The 14,619-nt window shown below is 40.2% G+C and overlaps 1 long non-coding RNA gene across 2 annotated transcripts; it reads right to left on the reverse strand.

The window, feature by feature from the left end:
* Positions 1-291: 291 nt before the first annotated feature.
* On the reverse strand, positions 292-14,618 carry LOC120096630 (uncharacterized). Of its 2 annotated transcripts, XR_005493320.2 has the most exons (4): positions 14,437-14,618; positions 12,599-12,827; positions 9,324-9,438; positions 292-1,238 (listed from the first exon to the last, which is right to left on the reverse strand). It is a non-coding gene; the product is annotated as an uncharacterized LOC120096630 (long non-coding RNA). The 2 variants fall into 2 exon arrangements; XR_005493322.2 differs by lacking the exons at positions 9,324-9,438; positions 12,599-12,827.
* Position 14,619: the final 1 nt, after the last annotated feature.

A 14,619-nucleotide genomic window follows, 5' to 3' on the forward strand; every position in this document is an offset into this window, starting at 1 on the left:
TTTTTTTTATTAACTTGAGTATTTCTTATTTACATTTCGAGTGTTATTCCCTTTCCTGGTTTCCGGGCAATCATCCCCCTAATCCCTCCCCCTTCCCTTCTTTATGGGTGTTCCCCTCTCCATCCTCCCCCCATTGCCGCCCTCCCCCCACTGTGTATGATTTTTCCTCAACACTGAGACCGTTAAAAGTCAAATAGTCTCTTTTGTAAAATGAAGAAATATTAGTTATCCAACATTTTTGGGGGTGAGGGAAGGCAGATAACGTTGTTTTGCACATCAGCATCAAAGATGACAGAATGGCTCTTTATGTAGCAGGATGTCAGGCGTGATTTCCAAATGCAAGCTGAGTTAAGCCATTTTTAACTCCTCAATCTGTTGCTAAGAACAGACAAGTAAGTAGAACAATAAGTCATTTGGTGAATTTGGGGTTGTGGCAGCAGGAGTGCAGAAGATGATGACTTGATCCCTATGCTGTCTCTATCTCTCTGTCTCTCTGTATCTGTCTCTGCTCCCCCCTTGTGTGTGTGTGTGTGTGTGTGTGTGTGTGTGTGTGCATGTGTTACAAACTGACTACTCCTGCCTGTTTTTTTTCATCTTCATTCTGGGTGTCTGATTTTTCATCTTGTATTAGATGTCAAATACCATGTTGTAGAATTGTCTGTCATATACGCAGCAGGCCCAACATATCCCTTTACAAGGCAGTCTGCTTGTATGGTTACCTGGTGACTCATGATCAGAGTTCTGTGTTTATTATAATTGTGCATGCTCATCATAAAATTGCTGTGTTATTCTCTTGAAATATGTGTGTGGGCTCCATCTACACACACTTTACCTCCTGCAGGATGAACAATCTGGGGGGTGGGGGAGGGAAGGCTATAACACAGCACTGTGAGAATCATGTCCAAGCTGATGCTAGAATCAAGATTGCCTATAGGGATGCCCTGTTGGCTAAGAATGGCTTGATTCCTATGACTTGCCACATTTATTCATCCTTGTGAACAGACCAGGGAGGCAAAGCCATGGCCTGAGTTATAGGTGGATCCCGAAGGGATGTTCTTAGTAATCCCTCTCCTGGACTTCTGTCTCTTGTGGGGAGAGCAGGACAATGGACTTCTCTGGCTATTGCATTTGCAGGAAAGCAGGATACTTGTAGATTGAACTTGAAGTTCCCCTTTCATGGTGTAATTTTCTTTTCCTTCTTTAAGCTCCATTTTTCAGAACATGCCATTCTGATAGATCTATGGGCAACAAGCAGAAAGAAGCCTGATTTGTAACTCCACAATGAGTTCTCTATTTGCCAATCCAATCATAGCTTACATGAACGTGTGTGTGTATGTGTGTGTGTGTGTGTGTGTGTGTGTGTGTGTGTGTGCGCGCGCGTGTATGTGTGTGTATGAATAAACATATATACTTAAACAACACATACACAACATATACACTCACACACACACACACACACATACACACAAACATATATTCAAATACTGGGGATAGTATCACACAGAAAGCTACAATACATAGCTGCACTAAAAAACAAGAACTTCTCAAACAAGTGACCTGTGAATGCTTTCTAAATTCACAGTCATAGCAACTCTTGAGAGTCCTATGATTTAATGGTCAGGGTGGGAAGAAATAACTTCTGGGAGATATATAATTAAGAAGCATTTTAGTGAATAAAGGTGAAATCTCAAAAAGGGTGAAATGACCGGTGCTGTATTCTACTTGATATTTTAAGGCAACCTTTAGACCCAGTGGATAACCCATATACTAAGACCCCTGCAACCCATTATAAGCTATTGAAGAGATTACAGTTTCCCCCACAAGACAGTGTTAGCTCTTTCCTATCTTGGGAACAACGTTAAAGTAAGTCTTTTCTGAGGAGTTTCTCAGACCCTTGCCTATGCCATTTTCTCACATGCTCTGACAGTCAGGAAGGGGAGGAATCAAGCAGTTTTAAGCAGCTCATCCTCTCAACATCATTTGTTCATGGAGCATCGCACAACACTGAACCCTTAAAGCTTGAGTAGCACAGTGCAGTCAGGGCTAGAAAGGGATCCTCGGCTGCTGTTCATGTATAATTCAGTCTTACTGACATTGATATCCTCATCTGTAAAATGGGAAGTAACCCTGTAAGATTTCCCTTCCTAGTCAGAGGAAAGTTGCCTTATGTTCCTCGTGAATGTCAGGAGAGAGGTGACCTCAGCCTTCCTCAGCAATGGAGAATGTGAAGCCAGGAGCAGGTGCCAGCAGAGCAGGTCCCTCTATGCATGCCATTCCCGGTGACTCTAATCAATGATAAGTTAGTAAGGAACAAAAAAAACACATACAGTCCTTTAGACAAAGCAAGAGAGTAATGCCCTGATAGTTATTTTGTTGTATTTTATAAAAAAAAAAGACAGATTCCAAAGGCACTAAAACTGGCCCTGTCAGCTATAGCACCCTATTCTCAGATTCCTTTAAATATTAGATAACCACAAAATGTGTTTCCTTTTCAATATTTGAAAACTCCCTCTTTTAAGAGCATTCCTGCATCCCAGCTACTTGGATAATGGTATTATGCAACAGATGGTGTGTGATGCCTTCCAAGAGCTGTAGGCAAGCTCCCTGCTTTTTACACAGGGAAGGAGCAGCTCCTGGGGAGCCTGAAAGGGGGCTTATCTTTCTTCTTTTGTATATGTATCTGTTTCTAGATCACCTAGTCTTAGCATGTGGTTTATCATCTCCCAGGGGTTCCTCATTCCCCCCAATTTAACAAGCCGGTCCACCTTGCTTCGTGTTAATATTTTGGATTTTGTCTATGTACTCATATTTTCATCAGAAAAGCTTCAGAGAGGCAGATCATGGTTCCGAGAGCCTGAAATGGGACAGAGGAGTTACACAAATGGTAGAATGTTCAGTATATGAAAGACAAGATACTGATGGTGGCAATTGGGTTGGGAACAAAGTGAATGATAAGCAAGAGGATGAGTCCAGGAAAACATTCTTCTGACACAGGCTGAATTTTTTGAATGGGGCTGCAGTTCAATAGGCATCCACAAGGGAGAATTTGTCCACGGTTGACACGGAGTCTGGCCTGTAGAGCTGTTTCTGCACTGATGCATGTCTAAACGTTCTTTCTCGTGAAACGTGCATCATAGCTATTAACTGGCAAAACACCACAGTTCCATTTTCCAGTCACTCACAGTCTAGACACTGGCACGGAGATAGCTGTCTCCCACTCCCTATTCTGGTGGTCTGTGTGGGGGCTGCTGTTACTGCTAATCTAAAGGCTTTGAGGCTATAAAATGAAGTCAGAGGGATAATTGCCCTTGATATGACCATAATCTAGGCTGCTTAACGTCTTTAAGATGGGATGTGCCTAGTTACACATGATGGGTTGTAAAGACACTGTATATTTTATATTCTGAAATGGCCAAGATGCCCATTAACCCACAGCAGAGGCATATGCGGAAAGACAAAGAAGCAAAAGAAAATGTCTGAGGAGGAAGATAAAGAGGCATGCCTTCCTCAGAAGTGCTGGCTTTGCCCACAGTGATGGCAAGGTTGGTTGCATGAAAACAATAAATAATTTCAGGCAAGCGATTTCCATACATTTCATGTGTGTTTGTATAAACACTCTGAGAAGTAGAGACAGACATTTCATCAAGCTTAGTATGACACTTCTTTACTGATTATTCAGCAGCCCATCCCCTCCCACCATTCATCTAAGCTTCCCTTCTTCTCTTCCTTTTTCTTCCCTTGCTCCCTTCCATCTCTTATCTGACTTCCTTCCTTCCTTTCTTCCTCCGCATGCTCATTCTTCCTTTCCTTTTCTCCTTCCTTCCTTTTAAATCCTGCCTGCCTTTCTTCAGGTTTTCCTTTCAGCGTTGCCATAGACGTGCCTCCTACACTGACCCTGCACATTCACTGACGTAAGTAGTACAGTGGCCAAAACCTACTTTGTTTTCGATACGTGAATGTCATTTCTGTTTTGTGCTCCTCTCTCTTTTCTCTTAGTATGTATGACTTAACCTTCCCAATTATAAATGAGCGCAACACCTTCAGAATTTTCTGTCAAGAGTTTCTGCCTATCCTTAATTGTGTTTCTGGGTTTGTTTTAACTTCAAACAGAAGGGCATTGAGCTGTGCAAATCCCAGGGCCTGATAGTCCTTGGTGGTTGACCTCTATATTCTCTGGCTTCTACACACTTGGCCCGTATCTCTTTCATCTGATTCAGTGCTTCATAGTGGCTCCCTTAATTCCCCCTCCCTGATTCTTAAGGCATGCAGCCAATTTGTTTTCTCAACTAATTCCTGCTGCTTTTCAAGGATATGAGGCATGTTTTAATGTTCCCCTTCCGATACTCTCTGCAGATGGAGATTAGGAGCTTAGTTCAGATGTCCATTTTCTCCACATGCCTCTCCATATTCCTGACTCCACCCCTGCCAGGCTGTACATGGAGATTTGCTGCCTTGGCAGGCAACCCACCACCCGTGGGGTCGTCATGATGATGATTTCTATGGCCCCTGACATGAGATCCTCAAACATGTTCCTCTATCCTTAAGAGCTGGTTTGGAAGTTTAGCAGGGAGCACAGCTGCTAGGATTTATTGACTGAAAATAGTCCTCTTCCACAGAGTGGGCAGCTTCAGAAGGCACACTGAGGCCGTGGTGAGAGAAACAAGGAACTCCTGTGTAGCCAACCAGGTCAACGGAATCCACCCTATTGATCAATGAGGCAATGAGGCAGCAGCAGGTGTGAGAAGAATTCCTACCACATCATATCCACGCATTCCTATATTCAATAGGCCAAAAGGCAGAGAGAGGAACACAGGCCTCATTTAATGATTCCTCACACATACAAGACTTTACAGATTGATTTGCTATTTGCTTATCTTCCGTAACTCCTCCTCCATCATCTTCCCATCTCTCCCTCTCGCCCTCTTTCTCCCACCCCCAGTCTTTTTCCTATTACCTACAAGAGTTCAAATTCAAAATAAGAAAGGCAAACTCTTTTTTCTTAAGTCTCTTCCAACACAGTTAGCTGTATTGTGTTCAGAGTCTCCTAGTATTAATGAAAACAACTGAGAAAAATTACGTAGAAAAAAAATATTTGAGTTTCAAAATCGTTTATGTCACTAGATTCAAAAAATGACTTTGTCACAACAAAAATTGTTTTCATAAATGAGTAAGCATGTATGTGAGTGTGCATCTATATGTATGTATGTGTTTGTGTGTGTATCTGTGTGTATGCATCTGTGTAGCTATATGTGTATTTGTGTGTATGTTATATATGTAAGTTGGTATATAAATACATATATGCATATATGTGTATTATGTATGTGTGTTCATATGTATATGTGTCTGTGTGTTTATATGTATAAATGTGTATCTATTATGTGTAGAAGTGGGTGTGTATACATATATGTGTGTATTGAATATGTGTATATGTGCAGTATGCATAGGTATATGTCTTTTTATGTGTGTTTATATGGGTATGTGTCTGTTATATGTTTGTATGCATTCATATATATGTATATGTATGCCTGTATGTGTGTATGTGTGTGATTTTGTGTGTGTGCATGTGGATGCAAATATGTATATATATGTGTATGTATATTTATATGTGTATATGTGGGTGAGATATGTATATAAGTATGTATAACACATATCTGATTGTAGTTTTATGTACATGTGTGTATATGTGTTTATATATACATGTATGAATATTATGCATGGAAGTGGATATATATTTACATACATATTCTCATATGCATATTATGTGTGTGTGTCTGTGTGTCTGTGTAGTTCATCTAGAACAAATTTCTTTCCATGAAGCAGCAATGTCTAGGAGTGGGATACCTACCTAGACCTCATGGCAGAGCAGAGAAATGATCATGGTGCAGAACCTTCTTCAGTCCCAGAGTGGTTTTCTGCATATACTTTGCTCCAGCTTAATCTAATCATGTGCTAATGGCATGTTGCTACAAGGTGGCAGGACATTGCACAAAATCTCATTACATTTGCTGTAATGGCTCAGCCCACATGAAAAATTCCTTGCATTCTTCCAAACCATTTCAAGTGTTTACTTCTTTAAAATAGTTTTAAAAAGTATTGTGGTGTGTGTGTGTGTGTGTGTGTGTGTGTGTGTGTGTGTGTGTACCACAACATAGATGCATGGATCAGAGGAAAGCTTTCTGGACTTAGTTCTCTCCTTTCTTTATGTGGTACTAAATTCAGATTATCATTTTATTTGGTTGCAAGTGTTCTTACCCTCTGGACCATCTCATTAGCCCTTTGACAGCTTCTTTTGCATTTCTAAACTGAACATTTACTGTTTACCAAAGCTTATATTTGTTCCTTACAGTGCTCTCAGTACATCAAGAGATGCACAATAGATGTCCAGGAATTGAGAGAAGGGAGGCTTTCTGTGAGAGAGAGAGAGAGAGAGAGAGAGAGAGAGAGAGAGAGAGAAAGAGAGAGAGAGAGAGAGAAAGAGAGAGAGAGAGAGAGAGAGAGGGAGAGAGGGCTTATTTCTGAGAGAGAGAGAAGAGGAAAGATGCCTTGATTTACATTCAGCTCACGTTTGTTGGTAGCTTACTAACATTCTGTATCCATTATTAACCTGCACACTTTACTTACATTATTTCATAGATATGGCAATCTTATGCCCCTAATGTATAGGACTCCTGGGAACCAAGGGGTTATATAAGTTTTCTATGATTTCTCATTTACAATATGTTGAAACCTTCAGATCATTTCTTCCTGCTTCTTATGAAATGCAAAGGTGAAACCTGTCCTAGATCATTTCTGTTGCTGTGATGAAAAAAAAATACCCTGATGTCAGTTTATGAGAGAAAGGGGTTATTCAATCTGTAATTCCAGGTTATGATCCATAATAGCAGAAACATCAAGGCAGGAACTCTGCCAGTCACATCACATTCACAGTCAAGAGCAGAGGGAAATGAATGCTTGTTTTTGCTTATCTCAATTTGTCTCTTCATATAGTTCTAGCTAAGGAATGGAGTTGTCCATTCTGAGTTGGATGGTCTCACATCAAGTAACTTAATGGAAACCTTTTCCCACTGACATGTCCACAGGCCAACTCAATCTATGCATCGCTCACTAAGACTCCCTTCTTAGGTGATATGTGATTCTATGTTTTGTCAGGTTAACAAGTTGGTCATCAATGGGTCTAAAGAAACTGAACCCTACAATTCACATCTTTACTTACGATGTTCTAATGAAGGAAGCTGTCTCTGAGGATTAGGAAATACCTTGTTTCCTGCCTAGATGCCTTTCTAGTGGCTTCTTTCTACACTTGGTTGCTTCTTTGTGAAGCTTTCTGGAAGGTCACTTGCCATTGATGAAATTTTCCCCCAGGTCCTCTTTCTCTGGTTATAAAAACATCTCACAACAGCAAACTAGTTGAACCACAGACTCACTTAATGTAACCTGCAGTATTTAAATGTCTTCAGTCTCTTTAGTTGACTGTAACGATCAGTTTATACAAAGTTCTTCATAAACAGTAGTTTGTGAACTCACACAATTGCATGTGAATGGCGGTGGCTATCAAGAACCTAACTCTCTTATGCTGTGTATGATTCTGGCCTTAAAACTCTAACTATTGTGTCTCTAAATTGATGATGATCAAATTAAGTGATCAAGAACATTATTCTTTGCATTTCTTAAGAAGCAGGAATAAAGTTTCCTGGTACCATGGCAATATAAATAAAAACAGAATTGATTGTAAATGTGTTTTTGAAACACCAGGCTTCATGATATTGAATTTCAAAGTTATCTACCCCTACATCATTGCAACAGAGGCTCTTTAAAAAAGCAGTTTTCAAATGATAGATATATGGGATCAATTTTTTTTCCAAGTGCCTGAACTGAGGGAGAAAAGACTGGAGAATATTGGTTTCAAGCCAAGAAGAATCAACAAGAAGGCAAGGTTGATACAACAGAGATTCTAGTCACACAATCCTGAATACTTTAGAAGTTTTGCGAGGAGAGCTACAGGCTAGGGGAAGAAACTAGGAGGATTGTGGGTAATTTCTATGGAAAAAATAATTGCAAATATAGCGGTGAAGCAATTTCATGTGAGATATGGAATCTCTTCGTCAACACAGCAACAGTTTCCACTGATACATAGATGTGGATTTCTCTATCCTTGTCCAGAGAACAGATATTCCAGCAAGTGGAGCTTACAGAATGTGAGGATAAGGACATCGTAAGAGGAATCTTAGAATGAATTAGGTAGTGCTCCTTCTGTTTCTATTTCATGGAATAGTTTGAGGAGCGTTGGTAGTAGCTCTTCCTTGAAGGTCTGGTAGACTTCTGCACTAAATCCATCTAGCCCTGGAATTTTTTTGGTGGGGTTGGGAGGTTTTTAATGGCTTCCTCTATTTTCTTGGGGGATATGGGTCTGTTTAGATAGTTTACCCGCTCTTGATTTAACTTGCGTATGTGGTATCTTTCGATAAAATCATCCATTTCATCTAGATTTTCTGGTTTTGTTGACTATAGGTTTTTGTCATAGGATCTGATAATGGGGACATCCCCTTGGAGATGGGGGAGGAAGAATGGAATGAGGAACTGTTGGAGGGCAGAACAGGAGGGGGATAATGACTGGACTGTAAAAAACAAAGATGATGATGATGGTAAAATAATAATAATAATAATAATAATAATAATAATAATAATAATAATAATAATAGAAGAGATTTTCAACTTTTAGGGCTAACTATCTGGGGGAAATCTGACAAGCAAAAGAAGGAGGGCAGACACAGTTCTAGTGGCATGTGCCCTCTTGGAAGGACAGGTTTGAGTACCATGTACCTTCTCTGAACTGACCTATGTCTTGGTTGATCATGTGGTTACTAGCAAGCCACATAACACAAAGAATCTTACTGAATTCATCTAACTATACCTCTCAGATAGGACACAAAACAGGAGCTTCAAATAACAGAGCTCTGAAAGATTTTTAAGGTATAAAATTCTTGAAATTTAACAAATCCAGTGGGATTTCCGGTTTTCCCCATTCCTCATCTGAACAAATTCAGAGAATTAGGTGCACGTTATTTTATCTTTGTCACCAATTTACAGAGGGACATAAGCCAAACAAAAGATTACAACAATAGCAAAGAGCAACTGCATCTAACTTAAATTCTAGCTGCAATTGGATAGTTTGCTACTAAATCAGACTAAAAATATAATGTCTCCATAATAAACTTTTGAATTTATGGCAGAATTATGCCTAAAGCCAACCTACATTCTGATAGCAAAAATGAATAATATAGAAGTAATGTCACTTCCTGAAAGAAATTATTGAAGATATGTACTTGAGATGATGAAATGGTTCCAGCATTTTCTTTTGTTTATGAGGTCCCGAGAGTCCATGGTTGATTTCACAGATGATTAGACATCACTTTAAATATTGAAGAGCCATTTGAAACACTTCAAAACGAGAAAAGAGATATTGTGCTTTAAAATGAGATAAGGCTGATTAGATTCTGTTCGCTACAATAGATTTTATTCAATAACCATCCAACAGAGTGGACCAAAGAGGGATGCTTGCTATTGCAGTCTAATAGCAGAAGATGCATCTTTAGCTTATGGGAAGCCTAACGTCCATGCATTAAAGTGGTCTGACCCACAGAGTTCTAAGTGGTTTTGCTCATAGCAAAACAAAATGGGTAACGGTGAGGGATTGCAGGCCATCTACCTTTCCACTCCAGAAAAACTCTGCAGGCAATGACTTCCATTTGCACCATGAGATTCCTATTAATGTGGTTCCTGAGTCAAATACTTTGTGGAGACAGTCCTCTTTGAGCATCGCATGCCACCACTTGATCTGAGCACACGTTCAACAACTGGAATTTTATCTTGGAAACAGGTGCACAGGCAAGTGCATGCTCTTGTGCTTCCTAGAGAAGTAATCCCAAGCATGATTCCAAAGCCTATGTGACTTGCTGTGCAACTTTGGGGCTTTTAATCTTCTCTTTCAAGTGAAAGTGAGGGATGAAGCAGAGAAAAAAAAGTGTCAGGTTTGTTCAATATTCTAATTAGTGTTCTAATACACTAAGGTGTATGTCTGCACCTAAAAAAACTGGGGCATCCACCCCTTACAGGGTATAACTTGGATTAGATGAGGGAAACATGAATGAAATGGTCCGGAAGAAACCTTACCATGGTAGGTTCTATAGAGAAAATAAACACAGCAGATATATCAATGCTTTCTAATATGTGTATAGGGAGAAAGAAACAAACACACTCACTCACACCTACACAAAGTTTGGGGTAAGATATTGCTTCTTGTTTGCACCATTTACTTGCAGAGGAAGAGAAAGAGTTCATAAGGATCATGAAACTCACTGGACTCATGAGAACCTTCTAGAAGATTATATAAAAGTAAAGCAACTCTTGGAAAGGAGGAGACTCTTCATAACGATAGCTATCTTCCAGTAACACAGAGACTCCACTGATCTAGCTTTCATAAGTCATTACTATGTTGGCTTGAACTTTAGGCTGACATAGCTGCTTAGGTGTTCCATGTCGACATAAGTAATTCCTCATTCATGCTTCCGTAAATAACCCAAATAAACTCATTGGTTGATCAAGATGAACACTGATTGGATCACATTTTTGGCCAATCTTTGCTGTCTTATTTTTGGTGAGTAAGAATAGACCCTACATAAAAACCACTTCAAGAAAGTAGAATGATAAAGGGAAATGAATAACATAGGAAAAAGAAGAGTGAACTGCAGTTAAGAGGGGAATTCTAATTACCTTGTGGTCATTCATTTCTAGCAATATCCACCAAGCCATTATTTTTATTTACCTTCAGATCAAGTCTCCTCTGAACTGTTAGCACCTGTCATACAGAATGGACTTGAACACTGGGCATAAACCTAATCCCTTGAGTCCTCTGTAGCAGGCCATGCAAGGACAGTCTCCTGAGTCTGTTTATTCATGTTCTGATGGGGGCTGGATATTTGAATAGAAAACAGACTCTCTAGAAAATTGGACAAGAAATGTCTTTCTTCTGTGCCATTTGGCATTTGGGTACTTGGAAAAAATCTCATATTCAGTCTGAAGTTATTGCATATTTGTGAATGGAGGAGTTTACATAATCCAGAGATAGACAGAACCATCAGACAAAGTATTAGCCAGTGATATGTGACTTACAAGATACATTCCAGATGAAGGTATCTGTTTAACTGGTTGCTTATAAAACAACTTTCTGAGTCCTTGCTGTTGGATTCAGTATGGGTCTAATAAAGATAAGGTGGAGTACATGGCTTCTTAATTCAATATGGGTGATGGCCTTATATGAAGACTTGTGAATAGAAGGGGAGCCACAAACTTGGAGAGAGGGGAAGGGGCTCTATATGAAGACAGGATTAGAGCCTTGGCTACTGCAGCTCCAAGCCAGGAGTGCAAAGGATGGCCAACCCTTTCAGAATCCTTGGAGACACAGGCAAAATTCTCTTGGGTGGTAAAGGAAACATGGTACGTATAGTTTGTATTTTTAGCCTCCATAAATGTACTGAGACATCTGTCTTGTTGCTTTTGTGGTACACTGTTGTGACAGCCCTAGGAAGCCTCTTAGTGGTTCATTTTTGTTGTAGGGGTTCCCTTCCTCCTGTCCTATGTTCAGAAATATGTAAAGTGCTTCTACAACAGTTACTATGCAAATACATAGAAATGGAAAGGTTACAGGAGCTAGCATTGATGGAGTACAGCTATACAAACACATCACTCCACTAGATTGTGTGAACTGCAGACCACAGAAGCAATGGTATCATATCCTCAATGTATAAATGGGCAGCTTAATATGGTGACAGATGAATCTTGTTTAAGTCACAAATCTCGGGGCTAGCAAAGTCAAAATTTGAACTCAAGGCTTCAGGAACCATTCACACTTCAAGTTGCCTTGAATAAGTTACATCAAGTCTGTGATAGCCACGAACTCACTGCTTGTCAGCAAAACAACATACTTACAAGTTCTTACTATACAATAATTTTTAAGGGAAAGGTATAAGAAAGCAAAGTGTATTAGTACAGCTAGTAGAAAGGCAGAGGATGGCTATGGTGCTAGAGGCTTCTTGGAGAGGGTAATGGAGCAGGTATTGAAAGACACCAAGTAGAGGAATGATAGGCCATAGTAGAAGGCAGGCATAGGCAAAGACTGTGAGGGAGAAACAGCTGGGTCATTCTGCAGTCATTGTATATTTGTGAATGGAACAGTTTCCACAATTTGGAGATAGAAAGAAACATCAGACAAAGTATTAGCCAGTAATATATGATTTAAAAGATACATTCTAGATGAGGGTATCTGTTTAACTGGTTGCTTATAAAACAACTTTCTGAACTCCTTGCTGTTGGATTCACTATGGGTACAATTAAGATAAGGTGGAGTACTAACACTATTGGGATGTCAGAAGGCTGGAGCTACAAGAAATGAGGACAGGCAGAGTTTGGCTTTCATCTGGTGGTGCAAGAAGACTGAACTGATCAATTATACAGGGTTAGTACTGAAGCAAGAAAGGGGCAGATGGGATTTGAATTTCCAGACCCAGATTTGAACATCTGTACTATATTGCTTTCTGCTTACTGTTGTTTTTAGTCACTTTTGCCTCAAGGTGTGGTTACTGCCATCCATACCAGAGCCATTCATCTTCCTTTAGTCTAACCAATGCACTTTTATTGGCCATTCACTCCATGCTAAGCCTTCTTTTAAATGATGGAGCCAGGACAAGGGCAAGTACGAAGAGTCTCAGGGGTTTGGTGCTTTCTTTCTTCACTGACAGCAAATTATCTTGTAAGTGCAGGCTGAGTGATGGCTGCAACGAGACAATAAAAACAACATGCTGGGAAGTGACACAGCGATGGATGGGAGGTGATCCCATTGATAGGGTGTCACAAGGTCTCCACAGAGAGGTGACACTTGTGCTGCGACCTGTAGAATGATGGTCTATTCATGCTGAGAATGGATGCAGAATCATCTCTGATGAGGAAAACAGCAGGTGCAATGTCTCTAGAGACAAGCAAGTTTGACATTTTCAAAGAGTGAAAGGAAAGCCACATGACTAGCGTGTCACCAAAGACAGGCATGACAGCAGATATGCTCACGCCGGGGGAAGGTGTCTGAGGACACTCTTGCAAGAGTTTGTACTGAAGGTGAGCCAGCCAGAGTTTGTGAGGACAAAGTGATGTGCTCAGACTTTCCACTTGCAAACTTTCCTGGGTGGTGACTTAGCACCTTAGTTGTCGGGTGTACTTAGTAGGGAATGTTTCCAAATAACCACGTGCATTCTCCCAATGCTGGAATTAGACATAAGCTGAAAAGGCATCAAGATAATCTTTGTCCGGTTAGTTTATTCTTACAAAAACAGCTCTTAAGGACAAGCTGGGTTCTTGAGTGACAGTGACTGTCCCTGGTCAGCCAGAACTGGTAAGGCAGAAAAAGCAGTGGTCACAAGCCAGGGAAAGTAGCAGTCACTCTCTTCTAGTTAAACTCTGCGCTACCTCTGTCAAAGCATGGCTCACTGACACACTGAACTGTTTAATGTAGGCCTTGTCTACTCTCTCCTTCCTCTAGAGCTGGATCCATTAGCATTCACCTATGTCTTTTGCCCTGCTATTGACATTGGGTCTTAAGTGAATCTGAAGAGATTTATATCATTCTGGTAACCTGCAATTTTATCTTGATACTCACATTTGACTTATTTGGGGGATTTCTGACTTGGCACTTGGCTTAGTTCTAAGCTGTAACTGTAGGTCAAGATTTCTAACTATAGGAAGGGATATCACTCTAGTCTGAATTAAGGAGAATCAGACAAGATAAATTCAGTGTTTTCATTAGCATATGCCAATTTCTTTTTTATGGGCTTCATTATGGCATTTTCAGGCACGCACATAATGCATTTTGATTATATAGTTGATTATACATTCCCTATTGCCCTCTTTTGTCTAAAGGGGATTTTTGTTTAATTTGAACAAGGATATAAATACTAATAGTAATAAGTACAAATATGTTATATAATAAGAATGTCAAATATATACTCACTCCCCAACTTACTCACTGGATATGGCTCAGATATCACTGTGTACCAGTTATTACTCTAGGCATTATGACAAGTGGGGTAAACAGTGAAAATGACTGAGGCCCTGAACTTAGACCCCAGTACAGAAACTAAAGCGAGAGAATCCAGGTGGAGGACAGAATAATACCAAGGCAAAGCAGTTGGGCAACGAAGCAACTCCAAAGTGAAAGGTCTGAATGAAAGACATCAAGAGATGGGAATGAAGTCAGAGATGGAACTTCCTGGGAGGTTCTGAATCATCTATGCGCAGGGGCAAGACCATGACACAGAATCCGGTCCAAGAAACCCACTTGGGAAAATCCCCTGAGAGTCTAGAGTGAGCCTAGAAACCTGTCTGGGAGCTGACCTTGCTTTCCCAAGTGCTTTACACAAACACTGTAAGATTCTCCCCTTGACTTAGGATCTCTCTGTCAATCACTACCAAGGACCTTTTCTTTTTCCTTATGTCAGTCTGCAGAGTCCTCTGATTATAAAGCAGGACACTTCTTGGTCCCAGACTGGTTCAATCTGAGCCTGTAGCCTTTATACA

The sequence above is a fragment of the Rattus norvegicus genome, chromosome 14, assembly GCF_036323735.1.
Source record: "Rattus norvegicus strain BN/NHsdMcwi chromosome 14, GRCr8, whole genome shotgun sequence".
Lineage (NCBI taxonomy): Eukaryota > Metazoa > Chordata > Mammalia > Rodentia > Muridae > Rattus > Rattus norvegicus.